General features: G+C 42.7%; 1 pseudogene; it reads left to right on the top strand.

Moving 5' to 3' along the window:
• Window positions 1-376: 376 nt before the first annotated feature.
• LOC147431243 (GDSL esterase/lipase At1g09390-like) lies at window positions 377-18,977 on the top strand (annotated as a pseudogene).
• The last annotated feature ends 2,365 nt before the right edge of the window (window positions 18,978-21,342 follow it).

Genomic DNA, 21,342 nt, shown 5'->3' with positions numbered 1-21,342 from the left:
ATAGGTCACATTTGACCTTCGAGGACAATAATAAAAACACTCTCTCTCTCTCTCTCTCTCTCTCTCTAGCTCATGTGCAAGTGGGCACTAGTATTGACCACTTGCACATGAGCTAGAGAGAGAGAGAGAGAGAGAAGGGGGGGGGGGGGGGGGGGGGATAAGGGCAAGATAATACAAGTAGTTGTGTCTAAGTATATGGTGCATGTTGTTCTAGCGGCGGCGGTAGTGTTGCTCGTCATCACGCCGTAGCTCATGCAGTTGGGAACAACGATGCTCTACTATCCTGATGTGTTCGTGTTCGGCAACTATCTCTCCAACATGGGTAATGGCTTGCTCTCGGGCAACGCCTTCTTCTTGAGGATGGCACATCGGCCCTATGGCGAGACATTACCAAGAGCAGCCCTGCAAAACGATTCAGCTTCACCACGAGGGTGAACTACGCAGTGTAGAGGGCAGCAACGAACAATGCCGCCAAGTATGCAACCACCAAATTCATATTTCCGTTCACTCCCTACTCTTTGGATTCGCAAGTGGCCTAGGATCTTGCTCTCAAGGCATCAAGCCCTAACCCTCAAAACCCAAAAACATGTTAGGTTTCAGCCCCTGGCAGGTTAAGGCCGGGCACCCGTCCTTTTACTCTTATTTATATGGTTATGATGTCAATAAGGAGTTGAGAGGCATTGCTCTCTTTTGCTCCACCCAATACTGTGTAATGCTTCTCCTCCACCCTTCTCTCCTTCCCTCTCTTGCACTCACGGATCTCCGTCCTCACAAGTGGTATTAGAGCACGGTGGCTCTCCCGAGTCCAATAATGGCGTGTGCACAAGGCTCGTTTGATCTAAGGTTCAATGCCTTACACACAGGTGAAGATTTGCACAGTGTGAAAGAAGGAGCTCAACTTTTTACAGCCTTGGCAAAAGGGTGGATTTTGCAAAAGGATAGCGTTACAGAGCTAGAGATGGAGTTTTTTGCTCACTATCACTACTAAAGCAAGCATAAATAGTGTTATTTTTCAACGCTTGCTTACCTTAGTTGCATTACGCTACAGAGCTTTGCAACAACAGCATTTTTAAATCCTCTAACCCTCAAGTGGCTCAACTAATCAACGTCGGGAGCAAGAATCTCCAGCAGGCAGTGCTACAAGTGGCAAAAAAAACGCATAGCGTTAAATTTAACTCAAAGGCTCTCAAGAAGAAAAGATAGCACAAATCGTTGGCAATTTTCCAGCAACACTATGATCTTGAAGGTTGCTGCAAATCAAAAACACTACAGAGTATTCAGTGTAAGATAAAGAGATTATGAGTGAGAGAGAGAGAGAGAGAGAGAGATTTTCTCAACAAGTAGTGAGAGCAGTTGTGTGTGTGGGTACCTTTGGCTCCGACGTCGACATCGCTCTCTTGGCATCGAGAGAAAGAGAAACTTTTGGGTCTGACATCAACACTACATCTCAAACTTTGGCCTCCAGATATACAACATCCGTTCTCCAACATCGGCACCCACAGTGTGTATACACTTCTCCGCATCGACATCGCCTCGATCTCAGTTCTCAGCATCGAAGACTCCCGTCCGGCGGCGACAGGAGGTGGCCTCAACATCGGCGATTCACGGACGATGTCGGCGAGAGCGGATCGGCTCTTGGCTAGTCTGTAACATCGACTCGGTTTTCAGCATTCTTTGATGGCACGACACATCGATTTTGGCATCGACCACACCTCTCATTACGTGATAGATTTTTGACAATTGATCGCGACACTAGCATTCCTGCGGACAAGCGTTTTCCCGTGGACGGCTGTGCTTGTGACATGCATGGGTGAGGTGCTTCTATCATAGAAGAGTGACACTTGACATCGGGACCGAGCGCACGGATTACACTCTACGGCACTTTTTTCAGCTTTTACTTCTTTGGCGGTTATTCGACTACCGCATTTTCGTCCGGTGGTGAAAATCGGCACCAACATTCCTCATTCTACACGAACATGAAAGTTTACAGGGGGCTTTCGAGCCCACATATAGCAATTTCTCGAAGTTTTTTAGACGTTTACATACACAGCTCATTCACTGGCGATTTTGGCAGTCATTTTGACAGTAGTTTCTCTACGGACAGATGCGTTGACAGATGCATGTTTGTTTGAGCACACTTAGTGCTATTGAGCTCTTTTGAGATCAGATATTCCTATTGGGACCCTTTTTTACTGCACGCAACAGTTCTTGGCGCATGTTCGTACGCATTCACTCATATATGTTTTGCGGTTATTGCTTATTGTACTTTGTGTGGAGCAATTTTTTGCTATTTTGGTAGTTTTTTTGACAGTTTCTGAGACTCGTACATGAAGAACCCTTTCTAAGACTGTGGCTAGGGTAGAGGAGCCAGTAGGGGGATGGGTAACTTGGGAGGGAATTTTATTCCATGAATCAATTGAATTTTTGAGTGGGGAGGTACTGGCCAGCTCGGCAAGGTCTGCTGGAGCACGTGGCAGTGGAATGATACCATTTGAAGTAGCTCAGGTCAGATTTTAAAGAGATATACTATTCTGTGTGTATCAAAAAGAGCATCCAATGAGAATACCTATCTACCCCAAAACGTGTCATCAACGGGTTTGCTCGTGAGGTACTGGGTCTCCAATGATGGGACGACCACTCGCCTAAAGTTAATGCTAAGACAACCCATACGATGCCATGCACAATCCATCATGTGGACTCCCAAGCCTCCACATTTAACTGCACCAGCAGGGCAAGCGACCTCGCATCAGCTTCAGCACTAGCATCATGAAGCCTCCACCCACAGTCGCGAGTTGCTCTGCAGGGTGCATTCTCCCAACCCCTTTCTGCTCAATGGCTGAGCCACTGCATCCGACCATCTTGCTGCTACCGCAAGACAGTGCCCGCTTATTGAGCATGAGGTTTGCATGCCCGGTGGATAGCAGAAGGCATGGCGTTTCGAGAGGAGGGCAGCTCCACCTCCATGTCCCTATGCAGATATGCTCCTTGCGGAGCGCACAAACACTTCTGCTCCTTCTTGCCACCAATTCTTTGCCCTGCACTCAGCCCCCGCCTGGCTTTGGATTGTGGCAATGTACTCGTCAGAGAACAAGTTACGGAGATAGGCATGATATCGAAGGAGGTCACGCACCTGGCTGCAGCAAGAGGGAGAACTTAGGATGAGTTGAACACCTGCGATGGAGCTTTTGGCATCGAGGATGTTCTTGAAGAGAGGCCCGCAGCGAAGAGAGGAGTTGGTGTATCACCTATACAGGTGCGAAATGTAAGGGTTTCTAAGTATGCAAACTTCTGTCCTTGTTTACTGCCTGCTGATGAGTTTGTTTGGTGTGAATTTGGTAGCAGGTAGTAGTCAAAGATCAAGATCTCCTGTGACATGTAGATATGCCATGGACATTGGTGAGCTTCCAAGCTCACTTAGTATTCATGATAGGGGCAAATAGAGGTGTCATCGTGATGCATATTGCATATTGGAAGGGTTGTTGATATTCTACGATAGTGCTTGTGTTGAATTTATATGTCAATTGATAAAAACATAGGGTTAATTTCAGTGCAGTTTGTATAATGCAATGGCTGCTTACCTTCTATTTTAGGGGTTGTGTGGACCTTCTATGTTACTTGTGAATAATGTACTTGATGGATTGTGTGGTTAACAGGTAATAAAGAATAATTGAAACGCACAAAGACAAAAATCATGAGTGTCCAAAATAGATGAAAGGCTTGTGGATTAAGACATAAAAGGTAAGATTGATGTAGCTTGGGGATTATATTTGGTAAGTTTGGGGAGACTGTCGACAAAACCTTAGTACAGCGCCGCCTAAATGATAGATATGAGGAAAGAAATGCTTGTCGAAATGTGGGAAGTACAGGGGACAAAACATGTACAAAACATGATAAATTGCTATGAATGGAAGTGACCCACCTTTATCCACCTTCTTCTCCTCTCTTGCCTTTGCTATTTCATCCTTTTTTGCTGTTTTGGCTTTCATGCTCTCAATATACTGATTGGAAGTAAGAATCAAACTGCTGGTATAATCTACAAAGGGCTCTCTATTTACTTGTCATATAGAAACTTCCATCATTGGCACTCGTAGAATGTTGACAAGGCTGGCAGGCTGAATTGAATCACTTTGCTGGCTGATGTTGAGATTTGTGTGCTCATTTCCAAATATGTCTCATTGCATGCTGAGGGTAGAATTGCCAATCTGATTTGTGTTCTCATTGTTGTTGTTTCTCACAATGGGTTGCAAGAGATATATGTTTGCTTCTCTTCTTTGCTCCCTATGGGGCAGTGGTTGGTTGTTGGAAGGGATGGAGGAAGAGAGTCACATGCTGGGTTAAAAGATGTTCCTTGTTGTTCAGGACTGTCAAAAAATTTGCATGTATCATCATCTTCTTCCATCAGCCGGGTGTATGTGACCCCCTTGACTGTAGGTGTATTTTCAAGAAGTGTATCTTCGTTTAAGAGTTGCCTGGCCATCATGCTGAGTGTATGAATGGCTTCATCCCCTCCACTTGGTGGTAAAGGTGTGCTTGGTACCTATGACAAATCTTCTTCTTCAACTGCTGCATCCTCCACAACGCTGATATGATTACATGGCATGTTGTCAAATTTTACTGCATCAGGGTTAAATGGCCAAATTCCGGTTGCTTTGAAACCCGCTTTAATATTGTCCTCTGTTAAAGCGGAGTGAATGGATTTTGCTACAATTGTGGCCAGCTCTAACTTGCTTGCCTGCCTTGAAAGAGTCCGCAGATGCCAAGTGTCCTGCTCTTTGCGAGAGTGAGTCTTCAAGGATTTGAATATGGATACATCCAAAGGTTGAAGCTTGTGTGATGTGTGTGCTGGTAGGGTAATAATATCTATACTTGAGTCTCGAGCCTTTTCAACAACCTCGAGGGACACATGACTACCATGGCCATCCAAAATTAGAAGATGCCGATTTTCCTTACCAACAAGCTTTGTGATAGCTTTGTCGAAGTGCTCGATCCATGCTTAAAACAACTCAATCGTCATCCATGCCTTCTTTTGCATTGCCATTGTTGCTCCCTGTTCACAATTGTGAATGTAGTTTCCCAAAATTCGGCTACCTTTGAATATGTAATATGATGGAATAGCATGAACAGCGATGTTCACACAACATAAAACCGTCATCCACTCATGTGAATCACATGTAACATTATACACAGATTTAATCCCCTTTCTTGCTAGAATCGTCATACCTTTGTCTTTTGATCCTCCATATGTTAGAAGGTGGATACTTGTGCTTCTGATATGATGAGCGAAGGTTGTCATGCAAAGATTTTACAATGTCGGGTCGAAAGCGAGTTGCCCTTGACTGATCCAAGCTCTCTCCAACACAGAAAACTAGACTTGGATGCCGCTTTTGAAAGCCGGCCCACCAACTTTTGCTAGGGATTCCATTGGAAAAGAGTGTATACCTTGTTTGACAAATTTCTGCCACTTTCAACTTAACATCCAACACTGAGACGCCGTGACCTGAATCGCGCTTCGCAAATATCCACTGAAGTAAAGCAGTCTCCTCTTCCTCTGTCAAAATTGTTTGTGGTCCTTTTCTCTTCTTGAGAGTTCTTCCTTTTTTGAAATTGCCGTTTTGCTCATTCCAAATTGCATGGAGCACTTGACTAAGGAGAGGCCATTCTCCCATGCTTGAAGGGCTTTAGCCATGTCTTCTTTTTTCCACGTATGCTGAAAGCGAGATTTTGTTGTTGCTAGTGGAAAATCTTCACAAGTGTTGTGATCTGGAGGGTCCATAACAATTGGTGAAGTCCTAGGTTTAGGGAATGTTGGTTTGGCTACCACTGCAAGTGGAGGACTTCTGTTGTAGACTTGTTGGTTCGCTTTATTTTTTTTGATGGGATGAGATGGTGTCTTCGTGCATATACCTTGTGGATTTGACCTTGATGGCTTGTCTGTTGCACCTCTATTAGCTTGTGCTCTACCTCTTCTCTTTGCCATGCTGTTCCTGAAATGAAAAAGCCATTAGATGTATGGTATTTGTAGTAAACAGACACAGAATATGCTAATGCATTGACAAAAAGTGGTGTAGCAAGTGATTTGATGCAAAGAACTCTTACGATTGAAGATTTTAGTCCTTGTAGCTTTCGAGGAGATGGGAATAGTCTTTGCCTGAAAACTTCTTCTTGGGTGCAGGTTAAATGGACTTCTCCGGGCTAGGCAATTGCTTTTGTAATAATGTGGAAGTTTGGGGAGTGAATATGGACGGAGCTTTGGGATTTATGAAGGGAGCTTTCTTTCACTACAAGCCATGCTTAACATTAGCGACGCTCATACTGCGACGCTCAAATATGAAAATTGCCGGCGTCGCTATTAGCGTCGCTATGTTACTCTTGACATAGCGACGGTCATAGCGATGTCGGCAGAGCTAAAAAAAATAACCGAGGGCGTCTGAAAACTCAGATCTCAGATCTGAGTTTTCGACGCGCGCTCAAGCAAGCAAGGTAATGCTCTTCCTCTCTCTCTCTCTCTCTCTCTCTCTCTCTCTCTCTCTCTCTCTCTCTCTCTCTCTCTCTTTCTTTCTTCTCCACACACACACACACACGAAGAGAGGAAGGAGAGCCACGTATGCTCCTTCCCTCTCCTCACTCTCATGTTCCCTTCCCGTCTTTCTCTCTCCTTCTCTCTCTCTCTCTCTCTCTCTCTCACACACACACACACACACACACACACACACACACACACACACACACACACACACACACACACACACACACACACACGAGGAGAGGAAGGAGAGCCAGGTATGCTCCTTCCCTCTCCTCACTCTCATGGTCCCTTCCCCTCTTTCTCTCTCCCTCTCTTTCACTCATACACACACACATACACACACACACACACATTGTGTTTTTGAGAGAGAGAGAGAGAGAGAGAGAGAGAGAGAGAGAGAGAGAGAGAGAGAGAGCACAAGCATAAACAAAAAACGCACACACATATGCATACACAAAGAAAGCACACACACATTGAGAGAGGAAAAGAGAGAGAGCTTGCATAAACCAAAAATGCGCACATACACATGCATAATCAAAGAAAACACACACATTGAGAGAGGAAAAGAGAGAGAGAGAGCATGCATAAACCAAAAAACCGCACACACACATGCATAATCAAAGAATGCACATACATTGAGAGAGGAAAAGAGAGAAAGAGAGAGATATATATAAAACAAAGAGAGAGAGAGATAAAAGAAGAAGAAGAAGAGAGTTTTAACATCGTAGGAAAGTATCCCAAGAGACCTTAAAGATCTAGTCGACAGGAGTTGAACTCAAGACATGTTATTCATAAGGAAAATGGCATAACCAATCTATCACACTTCGGTGATAGAATAGTTATACCAATTTTCTCCTATTTTTATTGGCGTGCACACACACTCGAGAAGAAGAGAGTTTAATTTAACGTCGTAGGAAACTAGTTAAAGAGACCTAAAAATCTAGCCGATGAGGAGTTGAAACCAAGACTTGTTATTCAAGAGGAAAATGACATAACCAATCTACCACACTTGAGTGATAGAAAGGTTATACCATTTTTCTCTTTTTATTGGCACACACACACCCACACACACACACAAGAAGAAGAGAGTTTGAACGCCGTAAGAAACTATCCCAAAAGACGTTAAAGATTAGGGTTTTAGTAAACTTAATTACGTTAAATTAGATCTAGGTTTATTTAAATTAAATTAGATTAGATTAGATTTAGGTTCATTTTTAGTTAGATTTACGTTAGATTAGATTTATGTTTATTTACGTTAGATTTAGATTTACGTTATATTAGATTAGATTTAGGTTTATTATTTTAGATTTATATATGTTATATTAAATTAGATTTAGGTTATTTAATTAAGGTTAGAAGAAATGACGAGGAAATCGTTTAAGATAGGATTAGAAGAAATGGCGAGAAAATTTCTTGCGCTCACAGCCTCGACAGTCCATGCGGACCAGCAATTCCACCTGCATGTTCGACTGCTGCTACCGGCCATACAATAAGCCGTCATGTTTAGCTAATGGAAGAGCAAATTGAGCATACACAAAAATTAGTGATGCAAGATGACGATTCCAAGGGTCACACACACACACACACACACCACATCCCGTCAAATCTAGAATAAGAATTAAGTGCCTTGAGCAGACATCAGCTACATTGCAAGAATGACGTACCTGCATGCTACAAACAAAGATCTACTATGAAAAGATGTTAAGATGCTGTGAAATGATACAGCTAGAGAAGAGGCAAAGGGGTTTTGTCCACTACATGTAGTATCATGTAGACGTGGGTGTGTAGATTTCTTGTACCCACAAATATAGGCATTGACCAATAAAGACGAGATTATAACCCGGTGGTTCTGATCTCCGTGCACCTCTAGACTGAGGTGTGCGGGGATTGGACATGACTAGAGAATGTGAGGTAGTTTACAGTGTGAACAAAGAGAGAGAGAGAGAGAGAGAGAGAGAGAGAGAGAGAGAGAGAGAGAGAGAGAGAGAGAGAGAGAGAGATAAAAGACGAAGAATGTCAATAGAAGATTAAATTTGTTGTCCAGGTTATAAGATTTTTGCCCTCATTATGAGTAGTGACGAGGATGTGGGGCCGTCCAACCGAAACACCTATCTCTCAACGAGGATCTTATGTCCCTGTAACCATTGCAATCATGCTGTGCGACGGACAAGATGCGTTTCTTTGTAGCACGTTCACGAATTTGGCGAGTACGATCCATCTATTATAGATCGAGTTATTGCCAATTATAACTCGTCGGACTCTGACGCTGGCCAACAGGCAGCAATCTTGCAACCCAATAGACATGTTCGCAGGCGCTTTGGCCAAGCAGCATATGTGAGGCCACAAAATGTAGCCTCTGACAGCCCGGGGGATGATCATGCAGACCACATTCCCAACGAGGCAATGTTTGAGCCCGAAATTGATGAAATGATCGAGACAATCATGGATTCAGAAAGGCTTGTCTATGATGATATGAAAAGTGAAGCCGCCACGCCATTGTATAATGGAGCACGTGTTTCTCAACATGTAGACAAAGTTTGGATGGAGTGACACTAGCGTCACAACGCTTTTCAGGTGATCTATTACAATAATTAGTTTACTTTAATAAAACTCTAAATGTATAATGATCTGATAGATTTTTACACAATTGTACCGTATTTTTATGTTGTGTAGATTGCTCAAAGAGCACATACTACCAGTTGATAATGTGATGCCAGATTCTTGAGAGGAATCAAGAAAGATTTTGCGAAACTTGGGGATGGATTATAATTCGATCCACGCTTGTCCTAATGACTGCATTCTTTTCAGAGGGGAATACATAGATATAGAGAAGTGTCCGAAATGTGATTCCGAAAGATATCGAGTAGATCTCCACGGAACAAAAATTTTGCAAAAGGTTTTGCGACATTTTTCTCTGCTTCCTCGCATCAAGAATTTCTTCGAATGTAAGTCCATGGCTGCCCTAGCATCATGGCATGAGGAGAATAAATCTTTGGATGGTGTGCTACGGATTCCTGCAGATTGTGCAGCTTGGAAACATATAGATGGAACATGGACGGATTTTGCCAGGGAAGCTTGAAATTTGCGCTTAGGCCTGGCTATGGATGGTGTAAATCCATTTGGTCAAAGATCAACATCTTACAGTGTATGGCCTGTTGTCATCGTCAACTACAACATTCCCCCGTGGTTGACTACGAAGAAGGGGCACCTATGGCTAAGCTTGATTGTGCCGGGGCGATATAAAGTGAAGAATATGGATGTGTATCTTTGTCCACTATTGGAAGAGCTACAACAATTGTGGATTGGCATAGAGGTGGTGGATATGAGCCGACACACAAGTCGATGGAATGCTTTGATCAGAGGCATTCTAATGTGGACCATGCATGACTATCTCGGACTAACAGAATGCTCAGGTCTATTTACACTCCTCATTTAGACACTGTAAATCTTGCTTTTTCTCAAGTTGATCTATTATCATGTGTATACATGCAGGGCTTCAAACAAGCGGATACAGAGCATGTGTCACATGTGGACCTAGACTGAATGCACGTAGGGCGACCTCATTGAAGAAGCATATCTACCAATGTCATCAAGCGTATCTTCCAGAGAATCATGTGTTACGCGACGGCTTTTTGGGAAGAGAGCCACCGAGGATGTCTGCACAAGCATGGTTAGAGCAGAAGGAGATGTGTGATGAAGGATTGCCCCCAGGGATGAAGAGACTATCTCTATGGTACGAGTTACCATACTGGCCCCGACTCATGATCAATCACTTGCTCGATCCAATGCACATATTCAAGAATGTGGGTAATCTACTCTGGGACCATCTGACCGCCAAGAAAGATACTTTGGGAGCCAGAGTTGACCTTAGAAATGTGGATTGTATGGAGGAATATTGGCCTCAAACAGCGTCCGATGGATCGATAAAACTCCCTAAAGCACCATGGATTTTCACAGGAGCCCAAGAACGCAAAGTAAAAGAGACCATTCGATCTTTGCGGGCCCCCACTGGCGTAATGCACTCGCTCCGAACGTGTTTTACTAAAGAAGGTAAGCTTACCGGTTTGAAGTCACACGATTGGCATAAAATGTGTCAGGTATGTTCATAGTGGAGTATATCATAGTGAGAATTGTGTAACAAATTCGTGTGTGGGCGTACTTTAATATCATTGCTGCACGTGTTTTACAGTTTATTTTACCGGTTTCCATTGAGGGATGTCTGTCTCTTGACATCCGTAACACAATCTACAAACTTGCGAAGTTGGTACAATGGATCTCACAAAAGGAGATCACGTAGACTCCATACCATTCGCCAAACTAAACGCTGCGGAGGTTGTGTGTATGTTTGAGAAACATTTTCCTACTACCATGCTAACCATTCAGGTGCATCTTCTTGTTCACATAGTTGATGAGGTGGAAATAGTCGACACAATACATTCCAGATGGATGTTCTTTTTAGAAAGTTTCATGAAAACGCTTAAGGGATATGTGCGTCAGAAGGAACGTCCGGAGGGTAGCATGGCAGAAGGTTGGCTGGTATCAGAGTCCCTAGTGTACATTGGAGAGTGGCTAGACGGATTTGATAAAGCCCGGGACACGCTATGGAGAACCATAGATGATGAGCGCATATCTGGAATTGTCATGTGCAATCTCGGTATTGAGAAGAAGATGACGAAAGATCTAGAGGCTAAAATCAACCGATTTTGCATGCTTCACAATCCAGTCATGCAAAAGTGGATCTCACAATATGAGGATGCAAAGCAAGAGCAACAAAGGGCAAGAATCGAGTGGAGACGGGGAAGACGACCACCGATGCACTATCTGACGGGTCTGGAGAGCCTACCAACATTCATGAGCTTAAGATGGTTGCACAACCAACTGAAAAGCGCACAACAATGCGGTGAAGAAGTGACTGAGGAAGAGTGGGAGTACTCTAGGGGTTGCGTGACCAAGGTAAGTTTTCAATGTACGACAGTAACTTTATAAATGTTTGAACGGCCACTCATAATCTTTGTTGGTTGTAGTATAAGTCATACACAGCAGCATGGTGTAAAGGTTGACATTTTAGGGTGGAACGGATCGACAAAAAACGTTTTACTCAAGATTGTGGAATCATGGCAAAATTTGAATAGTCTAGTCGACGACGGTCCTCTGATGCAGATCCTGTGGTGGCGGAACTCACTTACTTCGGCACGCTACAAGAGATTTTGAGGATCGATTATAGAGGATTTTTTGTCGACTTGTTCGACGTGCAATGGTTCAAGATAATCATGGAGGGTCGCAACGCTACTGTGCGTAGAGGAGAGTCTGGTTTTCTTGAGGTGGATTTAACTAAGAAATGGACTGACCTAAGAGACACTTTTGTACTACCCGAGCATTGTGAACAAGTAAGTATGTAAATAGTTAACGTGTGTTTTAGAATTTATGTGCTTGGAAGCTCTCATGTAAGTTATGTGGCTGTGGCAGGTGATATTTCATCCCACAAAGTCTGCATCAAATTGGTGGTACGTCATAGAGGTAGCCCCTCGTAGTGCACGGACGTATGAAGGCTACCATGTGCCAATCACAGCGGCATCAATGGAGGAGATCGGAGAAGATGCTCAGTCAGAAGCCGTGGAGGTGGTGCCAGACGAACATCAACCTGCTACTCTCTATGGGGTGCATGCAGAGGATCTACAAAATGAAACAAAGGACATCTGTTTAAACGGAGAGCTCTATATAGATATAGGAAGTTATGTTGAGCTATGCGAGGATGAGAGAGAGATCTCTTAAAGCCATAAATATTGTTTTGTAAATTCAGAGTTATGCACTTGCCTCTTTCATCACTCAAGTTGAATAGAAGAAAAACGCTTTCTGTTGCTGCTAGCCTTTGAACATTCCAAAGCTACAAGCACTGGAGTGTTCTTGTATGATTCTCTAGCTCTTTAAGTATTTGCGTCATTGTGTCATTGTATTTATATCTCTCTCTCTCTCTCTCTCTCTCTCTCTCTCTCTCTCTCTCTATCTACTTGTCCATGTTTTCTACTCCATTCATTCAATATTAAGTTTAAATGTTCGTGTGTTTAATGCATGTATGGATGATGATGAGTTTCTTTCTTCTTTGTCACCCCAGCAGAGACAGTGGTACGTGGAGCGTCATCGCTCAGGCGCACCATCGCGCGTTCCTACTCCATCCGCATCTCCCTCTGTTTCGGAGTCCTCAGCGCGCTCCGAAGCTTCGGTGTCGACGAGACGATCTTCACACTCGTCTAGGCACCGGTGCTCTAGTGGTGGCGGTGGTGGTGGTGGTGGTTGTTGTGGGGGTGGCGCCACCGATGCTTCGACACCGCCTCGTGTTCGACGAGGCTCTTTACCCTCCCTTTCTTTGCCCATCCCGACACCAGCCACGGCATCGCCATCGACACCAGGTTTTGCGCGGCTGAGTGCCGTTCCCCACAGCTACACACCACTAGCTACTCCTCCAGGAGTCACTCTAGTAGACACTCCTCGCTTCGGGGCTCAGACTCTAGTGGAGACACCTGGCGTTTGTACCCCCGTTGACACGCCACAAGAGACCCCTCTCGAGACACCCAGGTTCACGCGTCAGCGACGAGAGGGCTTGCCTTACTCCGTCGACTTTAGCGGCGGCATCATCTTGGATGATGACGGCAAGAAGGTGATTTCGCGCATGCGCGGTCTTTGCTCTCAGGTGTTTAGACACTACATACTAAACACCTGGAGTGAAATACCGACAGAATTAAAAGACACAGTCATCAGCATGCTTCATGACGAGTTTCCCGTTCCAACACGGGATGACCGCTTCAATGAAGATGTGATGAAGGTTCGAATGCGCGAATACTGCAAGCATAAGCGTTTCGAAGTGCAAAAAGCAATCAAGCATGGATGGAACATACCAGATTGGCTGGCCAAAGAAGATTGGAAGCATGTGAAGAGAGAAGCGTGCGAGAATCCCGACAAGTGGAAGCAACAAAAGGAGGCAGCCAGAGCGCGAGTAGAGGCAAGGAGCTCGCACCACTTGGGCGGGTGGGCATCATTTGAGGCCAAATTTGTAAGTGTTTTCGCATCTATGTTCGATAGTTTAGGGTTTATGGGATTTGAAATTCTAGCATAATGGATTCTTTGTATGTTTTGGCAGTGGTCATTTACAGGACGTGATCCCACTTCGTACGAGCGTGAGTACGCAGGCAGGAAGGGCTTAAACGCCCTTATAGACATCCTGACTTCTCGCGGCGGCATGGTTAGTATTAGGGTTTATTCTTTTCTATTTATTGTATTGTTTTATAAACGTCGCTCGCTATATGTTTAATTATACTTACAAAAAGCTATCTTATTGTTTTTTTTTGCAGAATCCGACAGATACGCCGCTTGGACGCGATGAGACGTCTGATTAGACGACTTCAGTTTAGCCATAGCTAGATAGCATTAGTTTCTTTTTGTCCTAGCTTATGTATCATGAGACCATGTAACTATGTATTTTTGAAAACCATGTATATTTTTTAAATAATGACAATGGTTTGTATCTATTACATTTGCAATGATTAACAATCAAGTGATTTTGCTGCTGTGTACAATTGTCATTTATTTACTTCCATCAATTCACGCTTGTCATTTTTGTATCTTTATTTTGTAAACAATACGTACTATGGGTGATGGAGTTAATGATTATATTGTCTTGTGGCTGACTATTTTGGGTCTATATTTACCTTTGTACTTTTTTTCAAAGGTAAATTGACCAATGAAACATTCAATGTGGTTGATGGGTGGCAGAGCATTGAATGCTTTGCCACCAAATTTTTTTAATATCGGGCGTCGCTAGATTGTGCACTACAGCGTCGCTATAAGCGTCGATATTTACGGCCCTGCAACGTCGCTATATGCGTCGCTATGAGCATCGCTATACGCGTTGCTATATAGCGACGCTCATAGCGACACATAATAGCGATTTCTATAGCGACGTTCTCTTATCGACCTTGTTAGCGACGCTTTTTGCGACGCCGGGGGATTAAAAAACCCAATGTATTTCTGTCGCTATAAGCGTCACAAGAGTACACAACCTCTTGTAGTGTTTCTGGGTATTTTTAAAGTGAAAACAGGCAAGACGTGTAACTTTCCACAACAACAAACCCTTCCACCATTTTTATGAAGAAGGAGACTTGTGCATAGTAAACCCTCTAGTTGTGGGTGTCTTTTGATTAGACAGGCCTTGCCCTCGCAAGGGGCAGTGCTCGCCATTTGTGAGAAAGAACATCTGGTTGTCCTGTTTTGACACGCCAGGTTGTTTTTGGTTTACTGCAGCATGGTGTTTCTCTTGCACCTTTAAGGAGGCTTTCCGTTGTTGAAGTAAAGCTGTTGTTGAAGTAAAGCGTGGGCATTGGCTTGTTGTGCTGCATCAGTTGATTGAATTAAGATCTGTTGTGGATTGGTGTGGAAAGAGGCTTGTTGTGTGAAGAGATGAGTGGGTGTATTTCAGGGAAACCTTTCTGTTTTTGCTGGTTATGCGTGTTGTTATAATGGGTTGTTCATAGCCAGGCCGCATGCTAGTTAATTTTCACGCTCTTGTTTGCCTAGTCATGAGTACTGAGGTTTATGGTGTGTTATCATGTGCAGGTCACGCTCGCAATGAAGGAAGATTGTATACCAGAAGAGGAACAATAAACATGCTGTAGCGCTTTGGGATTTCGCAAGTGGAGGTGTAGCTGGGGTCCAGTTAGGGTCCAGGCAGGCGTGTGTTGCATTCATGATGCTACGTTGTAAACTGTACCTTTAATAATGCAAGCTATTACCTTTTCGCGCCTTTGAATGGTCCTAACTTTTGTCCATCTTCTGGACCCCGTCCCCCTACTGGCTCCTCTACCCTAGTCATTTTGAGTTTGCTTTAGCCTTTGGAGGGTCATTGCGTGAGGTTTTCTTTAAACTGGGATATTCTCAAATGTTGAGATACCTTCGGTGATATAGGTTACTGGAGTTTCCTCTTACAGTACCTCGCCATAGGATATGTATCTGGACGTTTCTTTTGCTTTTGACGTCGAGTTGGCGGTCACAGGGTAGTTGGTTTTGAGCAGTTCATGTCCAATGTTTATTTTGAGCAGTTTATGCGCTTACTTTTGTCCTATCGGATTTGCTCCGTGTACAAAGGAGACTATGCCGGATTCTTTTGCGAGTCCATTTTATGTGTTCTTGGCACATTTGACTGTTCTTACAAGGTGATTTTACTACTTTTGGTTTGAGTTTTTCCTTCTGTTATACGGGAAACTCTACCGAAATTATCCCAAGAAATTTGCCATAAAGTTTTTGGCCACATTCTTGAGTCATGGCTACGAGTAGTGCTTTGGAAAGAGAAGATTACTACATAAAAACATTTGATGGCACAAACTTTGTTATTTGGCGGCATCGTATGCAAGATGTTTTGATCAACAAAGGCTTGGTAGCACCCTAATGTAAAACAAGAGATAATGCGTACACTGAAGATTAGTGGGAAGACTTAAACGAGCGTGCTATGGTGACCATTCGCCTGCACCTTGGTGAATCTATTTACTTTATCATAATGGATAAGACTAATGTCAAAGATTTATGGGATGCCCTATGTGCAACATGGGATAGCAACAATGCTTTGAACAGGGTTTTCTTGATGAAAAAGCTTATGCACATGAACATGAAAGAAGGCACTAATGTTAGTTCTCACTTGATTGAGTTCAACAACATCTTTTCACAGATTATTTCAAAAGGTCTCAATTTCAGTGATGAAATGAAGGTCATTTTCTTGCTATGTTCGCTACCATCGTCATGGGATACCTTCAACACAATTGTAAGAAATTTTGCACCTAATGGCAAGCTAGTTGTCAGCAATGTTTCTAGTGTGTTGCTCACTGAGGAGATTTGACGTCAATCTCTTGATGTGAGTGGACATGGTGATGCGTATGTGGCTAGTGGCAATTGTGACAAGCAAAGGCAGCGTGGTCGGAGCCACGGTCTTCTCAGGATCGTAGGCAAGGTCGTAGCAAAAGAGTCGCGGCAAAGACATGAGAAATGTTAAGTGTTATTACCGCCATAAAAAGGGACACTTGAAGAAAGATTATCGCACGTTGGAGTGTGATAAGGGCAAAGAGAAAGCAAAGTCTAAAAAACCTAAAAGCAGCATGAAAATTGAAGAGATTAATGTGGTTGAGTTTCCAACCATTTAGACAGTTTTCGACGTGCCAAATGATGTGTTGATTTTCACATCTAATTTGAGTCTTGATGCATTGTTAGCTCTTGACAAATGTTATGCGCAGAATTGGATTGTGGACTCAGGTGCTAGCTTTCACGTGACTCCTCACAAGGAGTGGTTTTCTACATACACTGCCACACATGGCACAATGAAGCTAGGCAATTCTTATGAGCTTGATATATGCAGTGTGGGCAACATCCAGTTTTCTATGTGTAATGGCACTGAGTAAGTCTGGCTCATTGTACTCACTTTATGTCTCTTCCATGAAAGAGAATTCTATTTGTGTAGTCGAGCTACCTTTTATAGAGTTGTGGCATAGCCGGCTAGGTCATATGAGTCAAAAGGGAATGAAAGTCTTGTAGCGTTTTAGTCTTGTACTTCTCAAGGATGCCTTAAGCAAGCAATTTGCTATGAAAGATTTGGGTGATGCACATCATTTTCTTGGTATGCGTGTCAAGAGAAATCACAAACGTGGTATACTTGAACTTTCGCAGGAAGAATATGTTCACAAGGTCTTGCAATGTTTTAATATGCAAGGAGGGAAAGCATTGAGTACCCCAATGGCTACATACAAAAAACTTAGCAAAGCATGATTGTCCCAAATCGGATGCTAAAAAGGCAAAGAAGGAAAAGGTGTGTTATTCTTTGATAGTTGGCAGTCTCAAGTTCTCCATGGTTAGGACACGGCCAAACATTGCATATGCAGCGGGAGTGGTCAACAGGTATATGGAAAATCCAGGCAGAAAGCATTGGGAAACAATGAAGCACATCTTGAGATACACCAAGTGCTCAGCTAGCAAGTGATTACGCTTTGGGAACAGTGATGCATCCATAGTTGGATACACTAATTTAGATCATGCGGGTTGCGTGGACACTTAACGATCCACATCTGGCTATGTTTTCTTGTTTGCTAGAGCGGCAATTACTTGGAGACCATGTTTCCACAATTGCACTTTGTCTTCCAACACTGAGACAGAGTATGTTGCAATTTGTAGTTCCAGTAAGAAAGATGTGTGGTTATCTCATCTAGTGGGATACCTTGGTATACACCAGACTCTAGTGCTAGATTGCGACAATCAGAGTGTGATTGCCTTAGAAAAGACCCCGTGTTTTACTCCAAGTCAAAACAGATAGAGGTCAGGTATCATGTAGTATGGGATATTTTGGCTAGCAAACACATTGAGTTAGTCAAAGTTCACATGGCTGAAAACGCAGCGGATGCTCTAACAAAGAGCTTAGCCTCAGAGCGGTTTGCACATTGCATAGAGATGATGGGTGTAGGTTGAAGCTATGGTCATGATTCACATTTGTACAATTGTACATAATAGCCCCTACATTATTTAGCCACTTGGGCCTTCAAGTGGGAAATTGTTAGGTTTCAGGCCCTGTGGCCAGTAATGTAGATTTCGGGCCCTGTGGCCGGTTATGGCCCGGTGCTCGTCCACTTACTCTTATTCATTTGGTTATAATATCAATAGGAAGTGGAGAGGCATTGCTCTCATGTGCTCCACCCAATATTGTGTACTGCTTCTCCTTCCCCCTTCTCTCCTTCCCTCTCTTGCACTCACGGATCTCCATCCTCACAATGCAGATGCTTACAGTAATGGGATCTATGTCATCGAGATTGGCGGGAACGACTAAATCGGAGCTCTCCAAAACCCGCTTCTCTATTTACATGCTAAATTCATGGCCACCTTCATCCCTGCAGTCATCTACAAAATCAAAGATGCCACCAAGGTTCTCTATGCCAATGGGGCTAGGCACTTCCTCTACATCAGCATCACCCCCCTTGGTTGCTCCCCTTCCATATTGAATGTTTACACCACAAGCCCCAAGGATAGCAATGGCTCAACAATGGCTACATTATCGACAGCAACTCTGTCGCACGGTATGCAGTTGTTGATCCTCGTCAATGACCTTCGCAGCCTTCACCTGAATGCTACATTTACTTTCCTCGACTATTATGGCTCATATACTCATAGTGTGTCTCTTGGATTTATAGATACTTTGGATGCATGTTGTGGTGTTGGATCACCTACTGTGCCATATAGATATAAGACAGCTTTGTCTTGCAGTGTCACATCCACCACAATTACATCTACACTTTGCTCGGATCCCAATGTTTTTCTTAATTGTGATGGCATACATTTTACTCATAAATTCAATTCTGAAATCTCTGGGCTTACCTTTCAAACAAGAACTTATCTTAACCCCTCTAATGCTTTTGTAGCTTGTAGCTCCTAATAGAGATGCCAAACTCCTTTTCTTTCCATGTCATTTAAGGTAGCATGTAGAACTTATGTGACGTGAAATTCAAATAGTTTTCAACAAATACCATCTTAAGCTCGGATATAATTTTCCAAAAAAAAAAGAGAGAGAGGGGAGGGGAGGAGGGTAATACAAGCGCGGAGAGAGAGAGAGAGAGAGAGAGAGAGAGAGAGAAGGGGAGAGAGAGGAAGATATGTGTGTGTGTGTGTGTGTATGTGTGTAGTTGTTTTACTTAAATACATAAGCATATTTAAAGAACTAAACAGTTCAAAAGACAGCTGGCTTTAGACAAGTGAATAGGGGTAGCACAAAAACAACTCAACCTTAGAATTATTTTTGTACATTATAATAAGAATGAGGTCTCATTCTAGTGTAAAAGTAAAAAGGATTTTTTGTGTTGTCTGCTACAAAAAGTAAGAATAGTTTGGCATATGAAGGATAGACAGTAGCAAAGCCAAAAAGATTCCAAGAAAGGATAAGAGTCCTCACCTGCATCCTTTCAAACAAGACAACAAATATGTTAGCCTTGAATACATTTTACAGGTGTCAATGGACTATATCAATTGTTATCCATGTCCATCGTACAACCTTTCTAGCTTAACCATTGTCCAAAGTAGTCATGAAATCCAGTTATGCCACATGTAAGGTGTTTTTGTTTTATTTTGTGTTCATTGTGTAACTTGAGATAAAAAAAGTTCATCACTCCTTTAAGATCCAAGTATGTTATTTTATTATAGATAAGGTAATTATGTACCCGATTTTTATAGAAAAAACTTAAGTAGGTATTTAGGTACATATCATTATGATCGGAAGGCCACCATCCTTCCGATCCAAATGTCATAGTCCCTAATTTAGTTCCCAATTTTTCTTAAAGTTTTAAAATCACCAATGTGGCGTTGGTTTCTTCTGTCCTAGTTCAAAAAAAAAAAAAATCCGATAAAATGGACAAGATGACATTCTATTATTTATTTCCAACACAATTTTTTTGTATCACATCACCATATTCTGCACAGAACATAAAAAACCAAGGGAAAAAACTCCCTTTTTCTTAACGGCATGTTGGGTCAACCTTCAATGTGCTACCTCATAACTAGTCGAGGTAATAATAACATCATTCATTTCAAAATACTAAAGCCATTCCACAACATTATTTACCTGTAGTATAACACCCAATCAATAGTAAACGTGTGCCGTAGGGTCAAAAAAGTGACACTATCATTATGCCAACAACCCAATAAAAACTAGATGTCAAAATGCAACTCAAGCCCATTTGATTGGGTACCCTCTTATACAATGTCGTTAATACACTTCACTCAAAAAATCTGCACAAAAATCCATTGTATAGTCCAAAGACACACGGGGTAAATCAAACTTACCCCCTTTTTTTAAAACCCAGTGTATTGGACCACCTCGTATGAGTAAGTAGATGAACCCCCGTTGTTAAGTGCATCCTACCCCATAGTGACACTAGCAGTGTAAACCATAGTTTGTAGCTTTAAAACGGTGAGTCAATATGAAAAAACATGAACCAATATTTAGGCCTTATTTTTACTAAGCTCATATGTAAAGTATATGGGATCCGACCCAATGCCAGGTATCAAAAGATGGCCACAATACTTGGTTTAGAACAATTTTTACAAAGTATATGCCAACCATGGCCACAATGATGAAATATCTACGACAGTGAAGACCAAAAACCATAAGACTGTGTGTTTTAGAGAGGCCAACCTTAATATTCTAAGTAAACAATGAATTTTTTTATCAAGGCCCCACGTTTTTTGGCAAATGTAAAGTAAAAAGAACAACCTAATTTTGCAAAACAGAGCATGCTCGATAGTTTACCAACCTGAGAAGTTGCACCACGTTCAACCAACTCCATAGCACCACAGTAAGCAGACAGACGAAAAAGCCCTCTCTCACTATTATCCCATACACACACAAACAATGTAGCTCCAAGGCTAAGTGAGGGGCCAAAGCAACCCTCACCTTCTTATATAGAAGGTCCCACAGGTGAATGCGCCGTATGGAGGATTTGATCAGCACAATCTACCCAACTTCCAAGGTCTATTACTTTTCCTTTTGACAAATTCTATAGAAGAAATGCCAAGTTGGTCCCTTTTCTAGAAGGACCAATAGTCAAAGTCACCATTACAGGGATTGTGTAACATAATATTGATATTGAGGAATTATAAAGAGGTGGAGAGGAATCCACAAGGCATATTAAATCACGTAGGCTCAATCAAAAGGCAATTAGGGTAAATGCAGTCTAACTCTTCAAAGAAGGATTTGTAATTGATGCTCAAAATATCATCCATATATCTGTATGTATGTTTAAACATAG

The sequence above is a fragment of the Adiantum capillus-veneris genome, chromosome 21 (genome assembly GCF_014529385.1).
Source record: "Adiantum capillus-veneris isolate H3 chromosome 21, ASM1452938v2, whole genome shotgun sequence".
In the NCBI taxonomy this organism is placed as follows: Eukaryota; Viridiplantae; Streptophyta; class Polypodiopsida; order Polypodiales; family Pteridaceae; genus Adiantum; species Adiantum capillus-veneris.
The sequence above is the reverse complement of the archived record's forward strand: the minus strand, read 5'-3'. Positions and strand labels throughout refer to the sequence as shown.